This window comes from Spermophilus citellus (assembly GCF_964194105.1).
Source record: "Spermophilus citellus genome assembly, chromosome: 3".
NCBI lineage: Eukaryota > Metazoa > Chordata > Mammalia > Rodentia > Sciuridae > Spermophilus > Spermophilus citellus.
The window spans coordinates 105,450,130-105,469,211 of record NC_138184.1 but is presented as its reverse complement, the minus strand read 5'-3'; the positions used below and the strand labels follow the sequence as shown (position 1 = coordinate 105,469,211).

The 19,082-nt window shown below is 37.1% G+C and overlaps 1 protein-coding gene and 1 pseudogene across 3 annotated transcripts in view; one reads left to right on the top strand and one right to left on the bottom strand.

Annotated features, from left to right (window-relative positions):
* Positions 1-19,082, top strand: part of LOC308643674 (immunoglobulin lambda-1 light chain-like) — a 375,374-nt gene that overhangs the window by 24,501 nt on the left and 331,791 nt on the right. The window lies entirely within an intron of this gene.
* LOC308645233 (KH domain-containing RNA-binding protein QKI-like) lies at positions 14,059-15,080 on the bottom strand (annotated as a pseudogene). The gene has a single exon. The product of its transcript is annotated as a KH domain-containing RNA-binding protein QKI-like (transcript).

The following is a 19,082-nucleotide window of genomic DNA, read 5'->3' as shown; positions in this document are numbered from 1 at the left end:
TGAATGTGAGGTGATCCCCTTAAGTTTATGTGTGAGAAAAATATAAGAATGTTCAGAGGGGAAATGACTGAGTTGTAATAGCCTTAACAATCATTTAATTAATCCTCTGAGGAGATTAACTGAGTGGTAATTGGAGAAAGGTGGAGTGTGGCTGGAAGAGGTGGGTCATTGGGGGCATAGCATTGGGATATATATTTGCAGTTGGCAAATCAATCAATCTCTCTCTCTCTCTCTCTCTCTCTCTCTCTCTCTCTCTCTCTCTCTCTCTCTCCTGAGTATCATGTGAGCTGCTTCCCTCCCTGATACTCTTCCTCCATAATGTTTTGTCTCATCTGGAATCCTGAGGAATGGAGCTGGCTGACTGATGATGGACTGAGACCTTTGAAACTGTGAGCCCTCATATAAACTTTTCCTCAATTATAATTATTCTTTTTCAAGTCTTTCAGTCACAGAAGTGAAAAAGGTGACTAAAACAATAGTAAGTAATTGTGAATTGTGCTGCTATAAACTTTGATATGGCTGCATCACTTTGATATACTGATTTTTAATCTTCTGGATAGATGCCCAAGGTGTGGGATAATTGGGTAAAATTTCTAGTTTTTTTGAGGAAGCCCATAAATGTCCAGAGTGGTTGCCCCAATTTTCAGGGTCACCAACAATGTTTGAGTGTACCCTGTTCCCAAAATCTTCACCAACATATTGTTAATTGTATTCTTGATAATTACCATTTTTCTGGAATAAAATGAAATTTCAAATGTTGTTCTAATTTACATTTGTCTAATTGCTCAAAAGTTTGATCTTTTTTTATATATTTGTTGACCATCTGTATTTCTTCTTTTCAGAAGTATCTATTTAGTTTCATTGTCCATTTTTTTTCTTTGTGTTATTGGAAGGTTTTGGAGTTAATTCTATGAGCTCTTTGTGTATTACCCTATCTGAGGTACAAGGTGCAAAGAATTTCTCCCATCCTGTAGGCACTCTCTTCACACTCTTATTTTCTTGGCAGTGAACAAGCTTTTTAATTTGTGTCATCACATTTAATTTGATGCTATCACATTTTTTTAACTTTATTTTTTTAATTTTCATGTGGTGCTGAGGATGGAAACCGGCACCTCATACGTGTGAGGCAAGCGCTCTGCCACTGAGCCACAATCCCAGCCGGCATTTGGGCATTTGTTAATTTTTAATTTTAATTCTTGCAATGTAAGAGTGTTGTTAATCATTTATGTTCCTGACCTCATATGTTGGATGTTGAGCCTACCTTTATATAGTTGGTGCATGGTTTCTGGGGTAATTCCTAGGTCTTTAATGAAATTTGAGTTGTTTTTGTGCAGCACAAGAGATGAGGGTTAAATTTTATTCTTTTATATGTGGATTTCTACTTTTTCTACCATATTTTTTTAAAAAGCTATATTTTCTCAAGTGTACATTTTTGGCATGTTTGTCTAGTAGGAGTTAACTGTTTTGATGGGGTTTTGTCTCTGGAGTTCTGTTCTATCCCATTGATCATTTTTTTTCCTGTTTTCATGCCAACACAATGCTATTCTTGTTACTAGAGCTCTGGAGTATAATTAAGGTCTGTTATTGTGATGCCTCCTGCTTTGCTTTTCTAAAAGTGGCTTTGGCTATTCTGAGCCTCTTTTTTCCCCACATTAATTTCCTGACTGATTTTTTTATTCCTATGAACAACATTATTGGAATGTTGGTGAGAATTGTATTGAAAATGTATACTGCTTTGGTAGTAGGGTCATTTTGACAATATTCCTTCTGCCTATTCAAAGAACAAGGGACTTCTTTCCATATTCTAATGTCTACTTTCAATTTCTATTTCTAGTGTTCTATAGTTTTCAGTGTAGAAGTTTTTTTTATCTCTGTTGTTAGTTTGATTACCAAGTATTGTCTGTTGAGGCTATTTGTGAATGGAATAGTTCCCCTAATTCCACATTCAGCTGATTTATCATTGGAGTGTAGGAATGTGATTGATTTATGGGTATTGATTTTTGTATCCTGCTACTTTGTTGAATTTATTTAAGAGTTCTAGAAATTTTCTGGTGGACTTTTATGGATCTTGTAAATATAGAATCATGTCATCAGCAGAGATACTTTCAGCACTCCTTTTCCTATTCATCTAATTTTCTTCTCTTGCCTAATTGCTCTGGCTAGACTTTTAAGGACTATTTTGAATATAAGTGGTGAAAGTGGGCATTCCTCTCTTGTTCCTATTTTTAGGGGAATCCTTACAGTTAATTTCTATTTAGAATGATGTTGGCTTTGGGTTTGTCATATGCAACTTTTAAACTGTTGAGGTATGTTCCTTCTATCCCTAGATTTTCCAAAATTCTAAACATGTTTGAATGTTGTATATTGCCTAATGCTTTTTCTCCATCTATTGAGAAAATCATGTGGTTCTTGTCTAAATTAATTTATGTGGGTAATTACATTTATTGGTTAGCATATGTTCTAAGAATACATCTAAGCATACATCCCTGGATGAAACCCACTTGATCATTGTGCACTGTCTTTTTGATGTATTTTTGTAAGTGATTTACCAGTAATTTATTAAGAATTTTTGCTTGTATGATATGAGGATATTGGTCTGAAGTTCTCTTTCTTGGATGTGTCTTTGTTTGGTTTTGTTGTGAGAATGACACTGGCTTCATAGAATGTGTTTGGAGAAGTTCTGTATTTTATATTTCCTGGAAAAAAAATGAGGAAAATTGGTGTTAGTTCTTCCTTAAAGTTCTGGTAGAACTTGGCTGAGAATCCATCTGCTCCCAAGCTTTTCTTTATTGGTGGTATTTTGATGTTGTCATCAATTTTATTTCTTGAAATAGATTTTCCAAAAATTTTTTCTCTATTCTCCTATTTCTATTTGAGTAGGTGGTATGTCTCTAGGAATTTGTCAATGTCTTCAAGATTTTGTGGTGTATTGGGATATACATTTTCAAAATACTTTCTGATGATCCTCGGTTTTTCAGTAGGGTAAATGGTGACATTTCCTTATTTTTCAGATTTTAATATGTCAACTTTATTCCTTTCTTTTGCTAGCTTGGCTAAGCCTTTCTCAATTTTGTTTATTCCTTCAAAATACCAAGTTTTGTATGGTTCATCACTTGAAATTGTAGGCTCAGCAATGCCATCAGTAAAGACAATAATAATCATGTGTTATATCTGGTATTAAATAGAAAAACGTGTTATCTATGGTATCAACAGCAATACTTGCAACACTATTAATGATGGGGTGGGCATTATACAAACCAATCAGTGAAAAAAAGATAGTAAAACTAGAGTTATTTAAGAGGATAAAATAGATAGTAAGGTAGAAAAGAGTTTATCATCTTAAAAGGTGAAAGAAGAGAATGAAGAAGATATAGGATGTGATAATTATGAGGAAGAAAGAAAAAACAGAAGTAAAGTATTAAAGGTAGAGCAAAAGTGAGAATAATAGCATCTGGCTGTTAGTAGAAATAAAGAAAGAGAAACAAGACATAGAGAAAAATGAACACCCATACAAAATAAACCCAAAATATATGAATAAAAAATCTTAACCCTTAAAAATAAGGCAAGGAAAAATATGTACACTTTTTAAAAATGAAACAAATGAGAAACTGTAAACAAGTAAGTATACATACATGAATCATTCAGCACAAAAATGCATGTGCACACATACACACACTCAAAAGACAAAAAAAAACCCACACACAATAACAAAAAACTGATGAAGAAAAAAAGGAGATTATTAATGAAAAATTAAAGAATCATTTCCACTGAAGTGGTCAAAATAGTCAATAAGAATATATGTTCACTGTATATGCCCAACTGTGTTTCTTTCCATTTCTTCTTGAGATATGTACTGAGCACAAGCATGAGGTCCAACGGTTGTTAAACCTTTCTTCTTTTTGTGTTGCTCACCAAGTTGCCAAGAGTTCAGGTATTCACAGCTTCCCTTCTCACCACTGTGAGGTAGGATGGGATGGGAAATACAGTCTGCTGAAGTTTTGTCTGAACAGGCCAGTTGATGCACTTTTAGGGAGGCTCACTTCAGAGGTCTGTGAGAGGAATTCCTATAGGTAAAGTTCCCACTGATGGGGCTTAGGTCCAATCAGGCCCCAGGGTCTTTGCCTTGTGAGTATTGCTCTGAAGCAATTCTATCAATGTACCAGTTGGGTCCAGCATTTGCAAATCTCTGCCAGGAGACTATTTGTGGAGTCTCCCCGGGATTCCACTTGTATGGATACTTCATTCCCTCTGCTGTCTGTGGAACAGCTTTTTTATGGTTCCATACTTATTCACACCAGTTTGTTCAAATTCTCAACCCATTTCAGATGGTCCCGTGAGCCACCAGACTCAAAGAGAGAAGGGAACAGGGCTCTCCTCCACATGTCTGACTTGAGTACCCCTGGGTAGAATGCTCTCCGTGCCTTTTGTGCTAGCTCTGCTAGGCAAAGCCTAGGTCCTGTGGCAGGTGCCTGTCAGGACCATGCATGCATACATCTCCCAGCTTCTGGCTCCTATGGTGGCTTCCTTACCTTGGCTGTGTCAAGATAGCTCCTACCTTGATCTCTGTGGACAGTGGGAAGCATGGAGAACCCTTCTTGAAGCACTGTACAGTGTAATGAATCCTCTGGACAAGACAAAGAAGCCTGCCTCTCTGATCTCAGAATTTTCTGCACTAAATTGATTTTTTGTGTGTGTGCGTTTTCTCCCTCTGTGATGTAGCAGTACCACAGCTGCTGCTGCTACCACCTGGCTCCAATGTACCCATTTTCCTTTTTTTCTCTGTTTACAGTACCCAAATTTCTGATTCTTCAACACTCTCTGACCAGTATTGAGTTTTAGTGAAATCCCTCTTTCACCCCTCTCACAGGGAAGCACTTTTCCCACTGTTTGATTTCCAGGTCTTGGAGCTTCAAAAATACAACCTGTATGTAGCCTGCCATTTAGCTTCGCATTTCTAATGTATTATTTCTTATACTTGAGTTTCTGACTTTCTATATATCTATGAATTTTTTTTAAATTGACTATTAAGTTTTGGTGAGTTCCTCCCACCTCACTGAGAAGCCGTCTTCTTGACTTGTAAGTCTGGAGCTGAGGAACTACCTGGGGGTGCAACCTTCCTCAAATCTACCATCTTTTCTTCCCATGAAAGCATAGGAAGACTTCTATTCTTTTCAAGATGTCAAAATATGTTTCAAGGCCAAAATATACTCCTTCTTGATGGATATCTCATGTAACCTTGAAAAAAATATTTTCTCATTGTTGTATAAAGTATTTGGAAAAATGTCAATTAGAGCTATTGTGTCATGCTCATTCTGCAGATAGAGATGATGCCTAGCCAAATAATCCAGGTTCTTGACTCTGTAAGTGGGAGAGGCAATAAATGTTCAGTAATGGGCCCCAGTGTTGATGCTCTGGAATAGAGAACTGTATTCATCACTCAAACAAACTTCCCCACTGCAGGTTGTTCTGATATAGTTGTGTGATCATATCTCCTTTCATAGATCTGAAATATTGTTCATTATTGTAAGGTTGCCACAGTGGTCATCTCTGTAGGCCGATATCCCCCTAGGGCTGCAAAATGTAAAACATACATAGCCCTCATGATTGCAGTATAGTTGGAAAACCAAAGGTTCTGTTTCTCATTTGTTTCTTGTTCCTCTTTTTGCCATACATTTTCACTAACGTCCATATCAAGAAATGCCCTGAAGGGGCTGGGGATATAGCTCAGTTGGTACAGTGTTTGCCTTGCATGCACAAGGCCCTGGGTTCAATTCTCAGTACCACAAAAAAAGTAAAAAGAAAATAAAGGAAATGCCCTGAATAATCCCTAATCAATAACAAAACTATAATAACCGTCATTCTGTATCCTCCTAGTTTCCTCAAAGGGTATGGTGCAGTCACTTCCTGCAGAACACATGGGTCAGGAGGACCCATAAAATGCCATGGTGAGTTTGCTTATCTTCCTCTGAAATACAAATGTTGCTTTTTACTTTCTCTTTCTATTGTAACATGATATGATTTCTTGGAGATGACACACACAGGTTTCTTTGTGGGAAGATTCTCAAAGGGGAGTCTGTTGCCAACTGAGACCTCACTGAAGGCAACATTAACAACAACCAGCATCAGCTACATACTGTATGTTAGCACGCTTTGTGCTCAGCAGCGATTTTCCCTCCTGGCAAAAGAATTCCATAATTGTCAATTAAAATACCTAAGACACAAATCACGCTTGAGAAGCTGTGTCTTCTGGTGGGAGTAGGTTTGCTTTGTTCTTGTTTTTGAGTTCCCTTGACTTGACCACTTTCTCATCTGCTTTTCTAATGTCACCAAGTAAACAAAAGACTTGTGCACACAGGACAGAGCATGGCTTGATCTTCACAGTGACTCCTTTTTTTTTTTTAATTACAGGAGGACCCAAGAGGAACCATAACTGGTATTCATCCTGGCCTCACTCTCTTGCTAGTGTATAATGTAGATGATGCCAAGGGTAAGATGGTCTTACTCCCTTTGGTATGCAGAATCTCAGTGATTCCCACTTTCTGCAGGAGGATGAAAAGTGAGGGGGTGGTGATAGAAATTGATTTGCAAAAAAAGAAACAACTCTGTCCTCACCAATCATTAGGCCTCTGAATGTAATAATGGCATTTTATTGTTCATAACACTTCACTCATGACAGTTTTTCTCATTTGCATAAATTTTCTGTGATAGGCTTCAGAATTCATTTTCCCAAACCCATTTTAAGCATAAAGTTCTAGAGATGGTCATTCCTGAGCAGTGACTCTCAAGTCCACAATATGCTGCACTCACTTATGGTGGGAGTCTAACATAGGAGATGCCCAGGCCTGAGTTCCCTGAAGCTGAGGCAGGACTCAATTTTCATGTTTCAATTGATTCTGGAAGTTGCCTTATGATGGTTCCTTTTGTAGACACTGCTTTCTGAGAAACATGTTTAAAATGGAGGGAAGTAATGGGCCTTTGCTACAACAGCTGCAACACATCTAGTTGCAGACCAGGCACATGGGCTCTAGTGAAGGACAAGGTCAGCATAGCAATGGTGTCTGATCCCATCCCACAGTTTAGGTCCTTGCTGCTCCCTGTATGGCCTGGAGGATATCACTTTGACAGTGTCTCTGATAAATCTTCACATTGTCAGATCCAAATGCTACCTAGGTCCTTCCCATTATACATACATGGATACTGACACTGACAGGTCATTGTGAGGACAGAATCACTGTCCTTATCATTCCTGCTCATCCCTGAGCTCAGCCTTATGCAGAGTATCTTCTTCTTAGATCCCATGAGCATTGGATGAATACCTCTCTGTGCTAAGATCTCACTTTTCCAGAGTGTTGGGCTCCACACTGAGCCAGGTATTCACTTGGGATCTGACCAAGATCAGGCAGAAAGGGTAGGGGAATTAAGAAGATAGCATGTTGTCCTACCCTTACTCTGACAGTTTTCATAACTTCTAGGCAGGATGTGCTAGACCCTGCTGGGAGCCATCTGGATCTGAATGTTGACTTCATTGGTGTAGTGTTCTTAGTCCCTCAGAGAATGTCTGGCCCTTTGGCATGTGTCCACAATCTACTTACAAGTGAATTGTATTATTAGTCTAGCAAACACCTCTGCAATGAAACCCAAGGGAATTAAAGTCATGTCTTCCTCATCTTTTAATTCCAGGTCTTTGCCATTCAAAATGACAGTAACTACATGGATGTGCTGTCTATATTTAATTTAATTTAATTTAAATTTTGATACTTAACATATAGAGCCTCATCCTAGTTCCAATTTCAAGTGCCCAGTAGACATTCTGTTGTAGGCAGCTCATCTGATTCTGGCACAGTGTCTGTTCCATGAATTCATATTCCTTAAACTTTTTGCATCACAATTTGATCTGTTTTCAGAAGAGAGTGATATTGTGCCAGTGGAAGTAAGAATTTGAAATTTCACTCCTTTAGCTCCACTCTCTCACTTGAAAGTTTGTAATTCTTTGCAGCATCTTGGAGGCTTCTGAAACTACAGAGCTCATAGAGGGTCTGAGAAATTATAGGAGAGACCAGGGTGATCCTGACTATTAATATTAGTGTTTCCATATTTTTCTTGGTATTAAGAAAACATTTGAGACTGCATAATTTATACAGGTGTGTTTAGCTTACAGTTCTGGAGATTCAAGAGTGTGGCACTGGCATCTGCTTCTCTTTTTGAAGTTCCTCTTAATTGTGTTTAATGATTTTGGGGGTCATCCTGGGTGCAGAAAGGAGACATCACATGGAGAGACAGGAAGACAGCAGGGATTAAAGGTCCCAATTGCTCTTTTAATATAAGTAGAATCTAACAAGGGTATGAGAAAACTATATTTCCTCTGAGGCTGATGCCCTCAAATGACCTTGTCATGTTCAACCAAACCTCTCCGCTTACAGGCTTCACAACTCTCACCATGGCCACATTGAAAATCAAGTCTAAATCATAGAATCCTGTGAGGGACAACCAACATCCAACCTTAACACCCAATGTGAGCTTAATTGGTGTAGAAGAAAGCGTGAGACAATCTTAATTAATGTTGCTGATGTTTGTGTCTCTAAAGGTGGGATGTACAGCTAACCATATTGCTAGGGCAGTGAGGATGAAGAGCCTGCATTTAGGGAACAGCCCTTGTGGTGTGATCCAATGGGAAAAGTTTCCTGGTAGAAGTTTAGTCCACCTACTTTTGTGAAGACTGAGGAATGGGTATGAAATAAAAGTTAACAGAAAATATGTATTGCTTTCATAGTATAATTACATAGGAGTAAGAATTAGTAAACATACTTACTTTGAGCATTCTATTTATAATGTCCTTTTGCTTTGCCAGTTAAACAAAATCTTCCCCATAAGACCCACTCTGTCCTGCATTTTCCTCTACTAACCATCAAATAGGTTGGCTTACATTGGCAGACATTTCTTAGGAATTATGCATGAAAAAATTTAGATCTGGGCTTTGGGTTTGACAATGTAATGGAAGGAATCTAGTGGGAAACACTTTCTAAGTGGTAGTTTATGAATGTGAAGTCAAAGTTTTCTATACAGTGGATAAATTCCCTCTGCATATTCTGTCCACATAGCAGCACTTTATCTTCTATTTATTGTATACTCCTCATTTAAAAGACATTTCCACATTTGGAGGATTTAAAGAAAATTTCCTCAGTGCTACCTGGACAGGCTTCTGTGTTCTTCTATAAAAGAGTAAGAGAAGTTCATCCTTGAACATGTTTCTCACCTCCAGTCCTCATCTAATTTCTAAACCCTGAGATTAGAAGGAAAAATCTGAATTTCCTCATATTCAAGAGCCCTATGTCCAGAAACTCAGGGAGATAGTGGCTTCCTCTTGGAGGAACAGGATAGCACAGACATCCCCACTGAGAACAGTGGTAGAACGTGAACTGAAAAAGAGCTCTTGGGATCCCAGATCTATTCCTCATTGCCAAGGTGAGGTAATGGAGGCCAGGAGACAGGAGTGCAGACAAGAGGAAGAATGGAGAGCTTTGACTTTGGGCTACAGAATACTATAAGCAGCAGCAACTCAAGTTCTCACCTTGACTTTAACTCTGCCTTTCCTTTATCCAAGGCCACTTCTTCACAAATACAGCCTTCATCCATAGAGAAGACATTGTAACAAAATCTGAGGATGAGGATGAGGATAAAAGGACCAGAAATCTTCAAGTAATTGATTTTCTATTGGAGTCTCTTATTTATCCTTTCTTATGTAGAAATTCTTTGTAGTTTTTCCATATTTCCTCTTTCCAACTTTTTATGAGTTTTCTAAAGGTGAATTTTTATTCAGATATTTGAAGCTCTTGGACTTTAATGTCTGTTAAATCTCTCTACATCAATTTTCTTAGTTTTTCTCTGGTTTCTTACCTCACGCTGCACCACTGAATCATTCTGAGTAAACCTTCATGGCCATGAATTGAGCTTTTGGGACCTCAAAAACACTGCATTCTTTCCTGATGCATGGGACACAACTGTCGCTGTGTTCTAGCCATCTCTGCACAACTGACTTCTCTTGCCCTTGCTGGCTCTGATCATGCATGGATGTTCCCTTCCTTTCCTATGTCAAGATTACACAATTAGAAAGTAATTCTCCCAACAGGAACCTGGTTCCAGGGATCCTGTCCTGACTTAAAATATGGGCTTAAGGCAGCAAAGGTGATAAATAAGTTTAGGAAGAGGAAAACGTGTAGAGAATGGGAGGGAAAGCAGAAGTCAAATAAGTGCACATATTCTCCACTGCTCCTCTAACATTCTTTGTTGCACTTTATACAATTCATCAGAAGCAAGGAGTGCACTGAAGTGGCCCCTATTGCATGTGACCATGACCATGCAAGAGGAGGTACAATTATGGTTAAAATCAGTATAGGAAGCTCTCTGAGGATGGAGCTATAGAGAGTAGGGCTGGAGGAGCAGGGTCCTTGCTCCACCCTGTGTCATCACATGTGCTGCTCCTCAGGGTGCCAGATGTGTGCTACTCAGCCTTTACACCCAAATGTCCTAGAGAACCCTTCTCATTGCCTCATGTTCACTCTCTAGGAAAGCAGCCTCAGAAGGTTCTGAAGGTGAACGTCCATGGAAATTTGCTCATAAGGACATTCGTAGACACTCTACCCACAGACAACACTCTCAGCTGAGGGCAGCATACTAGCCTCAGTGCTCCCGGACTAGGTTTCAGTGGAGATCAGGGCCCAAAGTCACCTTGCATAACCTGAGGAAAGGACAGCAACTCCTCCCAAGTTACCCCTCACCTGATTCTTTGTTACAGATTGCTATGAGGACACCTGGGAGGACAACAATCTTTGGTCCTGGGGCTCACAAGAGGTGAAGCTTGCCATATAGAGAAGCTGGAATTAGCCACCAGGACATGGTGCAGGAGCTGCCTTGCTGGTTTTCCTCTCTCACATGATACACAGTTCTGTATCATGTAGAACTGTACAGATTTATGTCTGCTTTGTTAAATAAATTAAATGATAGTATTTAATGTTAGAGTTTTATATTAAATAACATTTACCCATTTTATAAAATAAAACACATCACAGGAAAACACACTAAACAGAGGTAGATTTCCTTGAGGTTGATCTTAATGAATTACTAAGCAGTTACCCTAGAGTACCCCCATCACCACCACTCCTCTCCTCCCATATCTTCACATTCCTATTTTCTTTTAAATTTAATTTTGTATTAAAACATTTATTAAAATAATGCTATGGGTTAATGGAAACAGCAAAGAATCAAATACTTAAAATGCAAAGCTAGCTGAATACAAAATGACTGTCTATTGTAGAAACCCAACTAAAACTCAAAGATGTCTAATTAATGTGCTCATTTATTATCTAACTAACTAAAAGCCCAAGAAAGTCATGACACTCAATACAATAACATACTGCAAAACAATTGGCAATTTTCAGTTATCAAATTGTGGATTTTGCATGTTGTATTCTTTTTTTCATTCAAGAAAAAGTTATTTTTAAATGTCATATTGCATATATATAATACAAGATAGAAAAATACATTATAAACTTGTAACCATGACTATAAATACAGGTTTCTCATAGGCAATACTTTTATTATGGTATGTATATAGCATGTCAGCTACTAAAATAATAAACACTAGACAAAAAACACACGTCAGCTTTATGGTAACACACCAGTGACATACCCATTTGCCCAGGTTAGAAATTGCATAATACTGTCAGAAAATATTCTTAAAAACTACATACTGTAATAAAAAATAAATTCAATAAACAATTATAATACTAAGAACCAAGCCATTCAAATTTCAAAATCATACTTCTTTTCTGTTGATCCAATATTTTTTCAACTAAATTTTCAAAAGTTTGTTCACAGCCAACATTACTCATTAATATCACACATCTGTTATGTCATATATTTACTTCCTTCCCCATAAGAGCCCTTTGATAAACATCTAAATGTCCAGGTTTAACATAGTTAAGATGAAGCTGTATAAGATACTGGTATCATTTTAAACTATCACCTCAAATGTTTGAGTTTCACAAATTTATTCAGCCAGTAAACAAATAAAAATCATAATGACACAGCATATATTGTAAATAAATCAAAATAATGGTATGTGTAACAGAAAGAACAGTGGAACATTAAACCAAAGCTAGAATACAAAATGACTGTCTATTGCACAGGACATAAACTGAAAAATTGATCCAAGTGAGACAACTTTATAGAGAGGTCATTGTGAAGGTGCTAACTGAGCTTCTGCTAACATTGACTGTGAAGACAAGAAAGTATGGAAGAGGGAAGAGTAGATAAGGTAATATTTGTCACTTGAGACTTGCCACCTTTGGTACTGAGCAGTTAATGATTTACTCTGGTGTTTAGATATAGGCTTTATATGCAAATTTTTGAACTATAAAACTACTTCATGAGAATTTGGAGGTTTAAACTGAATCAGTATTCATATGCACAATGATGCTCCTTTTTCACATTCTTTTAAAGTTAAAAAAAAGTGGCAAAAAAGGGCATATGTGGGAAGATGGAGGGATATTGCTGAAGCTAGCAGAGATGGACTATGCAAGTTACCTGGTATGCTATCAACAAGTCTGGTTAAATTTGGATCATTTAAAAACACTGTTGTCTGGAATGAAAATCACAAAAATTCATATTTGTGAAAAATTTGATAGGTATATTATTATCTCCAGTATGAAAAACACACACACACACCCCTTCTCCTAATAGAATAAGGTTCTAATTTTTCTGTCAACTGCTGTTCAGATCACCCATAATTTTTATCTCAAAATTCTTTGGGTTGGCTTTGAAGGTTGTAACCAAAAAAAGTACTCAATTATGATATGTTTTAAAAAACTTACTAGTCAGATATCATAACAGCTATCAATTTTTTTCACAGTATCATATTTGGCAAATTTACCTCAAGGTAGTGTGGTACAAATCATATAATTCAAGCCCTCAACTCATTTGTTCCCTTCACATCTTCGTTCACATAGGAGGTGACTGAGTAGCATTAATTTATATTCTGAGGCAGGAGCTGATCTTACAAGACACTGGACTAAATGACCATCAAGGAAAATAAGGCACTTTCTTTTCTTTAGACTTATTGCAATACTTAAAAAATAAAGAAAGATTAAAATGCTCTTTTGGTCTTTTCATTTAATGAAATAAAGGGTCTCTTTGTTCTTTTTCTTGTTTATAACACCTGAAAGTATAAAATTCTACATTTCCAAAAACTTATACATTTTATTCTTCACTAGCACCTTTGTATAGTAAAAGTATCTATTATATGTTCATATGTTCAATGCACTACAGTTTTACCTACAATTTCATTACATGAACACAGCAATATATAAGCACACATTTTACATCCTTAATGGTTCTTTTCTATAAGGGAAGTTTTAAAAATACTTGAACATTTTGCCCAGTAATGTAACACATAATGCATGTACCTTACTCTCAAAAAAATTTAAGGGTATATGAAATAAAATTTCTGTAATTTTAACTTAGATACCCATCTTTTAAAAAGAGTGTTGCAGTTTTGTTCTGAAGGGGCACTGAAGCAATTGAACCACACATCAAATTTGAAATGCTTTTTGAATCACTTCACCAATGACTTACCTTACTGAAGAAGATTCATGCACGATGCATCATCACGCAGTTCATTCAGAGAGCTTGACTTCCCCATGAGAAAAAAAGGTTCCTAGAAGTCTCTCACAGTAACTGCCTCTGTCACTGAGTAGTTAGGGGCCATCTGTCTCCCTCCTTAAGGAGGCCTTCTTGCCATTTTCTTGGGGGTGGCACATTGAAAGATGGTCAGTGCTGTGGGATGAATTGGGCCTTATTGCTTTACTTCTATTCGGTGCAGTTTCTAGAACCTCTTTCACCCAAACGGAGGAAACAAAAGCTGAGTTGGAGAACAACAATTTCTTTGTATCTTTTTGATTGGATGGTAAGACAAACAGACAAGCGCCTCAGCTCACAACACTGATCACAGGCAAGCAGAGGCAATTACCATTAAATGATTAGCAGGGAGGCATGGTTGAATCATCACTGGGTGAAGAGTTCAGAGGTCAGAAGTTCATAGGTTAGTTGCCAGTGGCAGCTTTCTCTGATTACATCATGCCTTGAAACTTTAGTTGCCACCACACCTAATACAACACTGTGTTCAATAGGGCACTCAAGGATTGATGTAGTGGGTGCCAACCGTGTAAGGGTATTTGTAGGGGATGTAGATTGAACCCAGCCTCAGGCCCTGAAGGGACTATTGCAGCAATTGGTTGAGGAGTTCCTTTTGGCCTAACAGAGGTCTGTATTTGTTCAATCAAAGGCATTACGGTAGGGTCAGCTGGTAAGAATACTCAGGGCAGCTGGTGGGAGGACAGGCACAGGACCAGTTATGATCCTAGGAGCAGCCTGGGCTATGGCCACAGAGAATAGGCAAGGGCTGGTGATTTAACATTAGCATCTCTGCAGGTGTCATTCAGAATCAGGAGCTCCTTCAGCTGCATCTTATTCAAGCTGTTTTTTCCTTCTGTCGCAGGTACCAGTAGTTTCTTCACTTCTTCAATGGCTCTCTTCAGTTTTATTTCTGCTCTGATTTGAGCATCTTTCACAGTGATTAGTATATATAAGTCTTTTAGATGCTCCCGATTGGGTTTGCATCTAACTTGTTCCTCTTCCTTTTTCTCATTGAGCTTTTGCCTCTGACCATTATTTTACATACAGTTTCTGCTTCAAGCTGTTTAGTTGTATGTCCTCTGGGTCCAAAGATTCTTGTAACAAAATTAAAATGTGGGCGTTCTTTCACAGAAATACAAATTTTTCTTCTAATTGAACAATAGATCTCACAGCAAAACAGGTAATTCTGTGCTCATTTTGTCTGTACTGACATTCAGTATGTACATGCCTTTCTATACTCCTATAATTTCTTCCTCCAGCAGCCACTGGAGGTGGTTGAAGATCCCAAAGAAGTTGAGCAGGCTTCTCAAGAGCTTCTTGTTGTTCCTTAGCTGCATCAGGTAATCTGGGATGGGTTTCAGCTACTTCTTGGTTTCCATTTTTCTGACCATATTCCAGGATCCGCGGCTCACTCCACCCTTTGCCCCAGCAGTTGGCACCAGAGAGGAGGAATCAGGGGGTCCAGCCCTGGCTGCCCATCCCTGGAGACTCTGCATCCAGCTCTGCAAGAGCACCAGCACAGGGCCCAATGCCAAATCCGCAGCAGCCCTCACTTACCTCTGCCCAATGTGCTCTGGCCACCCTAGGCCACCCTAGGCCACCTGGACGGAGCTCTCTTGCAAGGCTGGAGGCGGAGGCAGGCCAATGGTGGTGTGGGGCCAGGGCGCCTCTCCTGTTGTAGCGCCACAAATGTTTCTCCCATTTTCTTTTAATTGAATACAGTAACTTAAAATTTAGCACTCACAATCTGTCATATCAAAAGCACTATAGGGATTTTTATCGACTGAATTCAATAATGGGAGCAATATTACTGGAGGTCTTCTGTGATGCCTTGGATGTCTGGGCATTTATTCTCATAAAGAAGCTTGGATGTTATCAAATCCATGGCTCCCCACAGCTCCCCTTGAGACTCCTCAGTATCTTGCTCTATTTCCCTCCGGTGAAGAGGGTTTCTCTCTAAGAGGGTGAGGAGTTTCTACTTGACATTTATTCATACATCATTTGCTCCTTTATTCTAGATGCAACAAAGGATTTTTCTTCTTTAAAGGCCAGATGTCAATAGGATATCACTTTCCCAGTCAGTGCTCAGAATTCTCTTGAAAATCCAGCCCAAAGCATTGTTTTATTTCCAGAAAAAAAATAATTTTAGTTAGTGTTTAATATTTGCTTTGAACTTTTGTTTATATTTTTTTTCTCATTTTAGCACCTGTTAGATCTCCTGTGGTTATTATCTTTGGCTTTTGGCATTTTTGGTCAGATCTCTCATTATCTGTTACTTAATTTCTTTGAAATATTTCCTTCTCTTTAACCTTCTGTTTCTTGTCAGGCCAACCCTTCACTGTTTCTTCTGCTGTACTTCTTAGTACTGAAGTAATCTTCCAATGTCTGCTTATTCTCTCCTGATTTCTGTCCATCCATTTCTCTCATTCTGATCATTAATCCCATTTCATCGTTTGGTTCTTGTTTTTGTTAAATATACGTGACAATAGGGTGTATTTTGACATATTATGAATATATGGAGTGTCACCCATTACAATTTTGATCCCATTCTTGTGGTTGAACATGATGTGGATTTACACTGGTCCTGTATTTATACATGAACATAAGCAAGTTACGGCCCATTCATTATACTGTCTTACCTTTTCCCAAACCACCTTCCTTCCCTTCATTCCACTTAGTCTAATCCCATGAACCTCTATACTTTATCTTTCCTGATAATCTTTCCTTCAGTTTTAGAAAAGTACATTACTCAGTAAATAAGTCCTACTAAGCCTGAAAACTTTTGTGTTTTGTAGTGGCATTATTCAGTTCTTCTTTCTTTCCCTGCAGTATCTTTTTAGGGAAATGGAATTCATATATTTATATTGCTCACTTTGATTTGAAATTAGTTTTGTGAATTTTTATGAGCGTCAGGATTTAGCAAATTTGTTCCAGCTCACCAGAGCTTCCATCTGAAATTTCTATGCAATGCTCATGAATTTGCCAGCTGTCTACTGCATTTGCTAGCTCTAGACCCATTCTTTAATGAGTCTTTTCTCTCATCACCTCCTTTGTACTTAGATTTCCTGATTGTGATCTTTTTTATTTTTTTCTTTCTTTAAATTTTTCAAAGATAATGTTTGAATTTTTTTAAGAGAGAGAGAGAGAGAGAGAGAATTTTTAATATTTATTTATTTTTAGTTCTCGGCGGACACAACATCTTCGTTGGTATGTGGTGCTGAGGATCGAACCCAGGCCGCACGCATGCCAGGCGAGCGCGCTACCGCTTGAGCCACATCCCCAGCCCTGCCTAATTATTGTTCCTCCACTTGTGGTCTTTCTTAGAAGACAACTGCTACCACAGTAACAAAACCTGTAGTTGTTTCCTTTAAGTAGGTGTCAATTTGATAAACCTTTTTAACATTTGTAGAGAAAAATTATTGTCAAATTTCTTGGCATTTTAAAAATATATGTTTGCATGTATAAACAAGGCAGCCATATTATTCCTAGAACAATATTCAGTCTTTTAAAAGATGAAAAACCTGTAATTTACAACAGAATTTGTGAACCTAGAAGACATTATGCTAAGTGAAATAAGTGGACAAGGAAATTTTCTTAGACATGAAATCTAAACCAATTAAACACATAGAAGCAGAAAGTAAAATGGTAATAGCCCAGATGATTGGAGTTGGGGAAAATGGGAAACTGTTGGTTGAAAGTTGTCAAGTTTCATTCATGCAGAATGAGTAACCTCTGGAGAGCTCATCCCCAGCAAGTTTCTTGCAGTTAGTAATATTGTATCTGGATATTTGTTGAGAGAGTATAGATCTTAAATGTTCTCAACATACAGACTCAGAAAGAAGGCAAGTATGTGAGCTGGTGTATGTGTTAATTAGCTCAATTGTGGCAATGGTTTCACAATGTATATATGCATCCAAACATCCCATTGTACTCCTTAAAACATACAATTTTTGTTTGCAAAATTTACCTGAATGCAGATGTTTCAACAAAAGCTAGGTTTTTGTTGTTTAGTTTTAGATAATTAAATCATTTTAGAAAAACTATTTCACAATATTTGTATATCCACAAGACACTAACTAAAGCAAGCAAAACTGAATGTAAATAGCAGAAATATTTGTGGATTAGGGAGAGGGGAACAGAGGAAGGAGACAAGGGAAAGGGGAAATAGTGGGAATTCAATTGGAGCAAATTCTAGTCCATGCTTTTATAATTATGTCAGCACCCTGTTGTTATGTATAACTAGAAAGAACCAATTAAATTTAAAAAACATCATCTGCAAGTATAGTAAAATTTATATTTTTAAATAATTGTTCAGAAATTCATCATATTGTTACAGCACATGAAAATCCTTTGTAAGCTCAACTCACAGTTGAAGCAACAGAAAGATCCTCTTCCAAATCATGATTATCGAGCTTATTTTTTTCCAGCTTCATAGCAATTGTCTATGAAATTCAAGGAAATTAATATTAAAGAAAAATTAAGTCAATAATACACATTAAATTGCAAGGAATTTCATGCTCATCTGTAACTTCCAAATCAGCCTTTGTGGCAACTTTTAGAAAGAGAATTACATGTAAATACAATACACTTTATAGTTCCCAAACTTCATAATTTTAGACTGTGATTTATACAGCTTCTCTTTATATTATATATATAACACCTTTCTCATTTAACATTCCCTAAATCTGCACCACTTCAGAATATGGAATGAAAAAAATAGAGGTAACAGAGCTAATGCACTGATCATTTTGAAAAAAAATCATTTGTATTTAGAGCTAATTTAAGAAAAAAATGTTAAGGCTTACATACTTTAGTATCTTAAAACTAAATATAAGGAATACAAAAGTAAATAAATCCTCCAGTGACACTTCTATTATTGATTGGTACCACATTTCAAGTTTAGAATATATTAACTGAAAGAGCTACAAGAAAAAAGTGATGCAAATTTATATAAAACATTTAAAATCAATATTCATGTTATGAAAGAGAAATAAAACAAATGAAGTAAATAACTTCTGACTTAACTAAAATGTATCTGTTATTTAGAAATATAGGTAACATTACTAAAGAATTATCCCTGATAGTAAACATAAATAATAGGTAATAAAACAAATCCACCAGTGTCAATCTGTTTTTGTTTATTTGAGAAAACGTTCTTTTGTTTTGATACAAGTTGTAAAAAATACTAGTCAGTATATAAAAGACATTTTTAAAATTATTCAAAACTGCATGCATTTCTTGCTATTCAATGGATGTTTTTAAATACGTATACTCCTTTGTAAGTTTCTTTTTTTTTCTTTAAATAATAATTTTGGGCTTGCAATTAATTAATTTCAATTTCATTCATATAGGTAATGAGAATTCCTTCCAAATATATGCCTGCCAAGTACTGA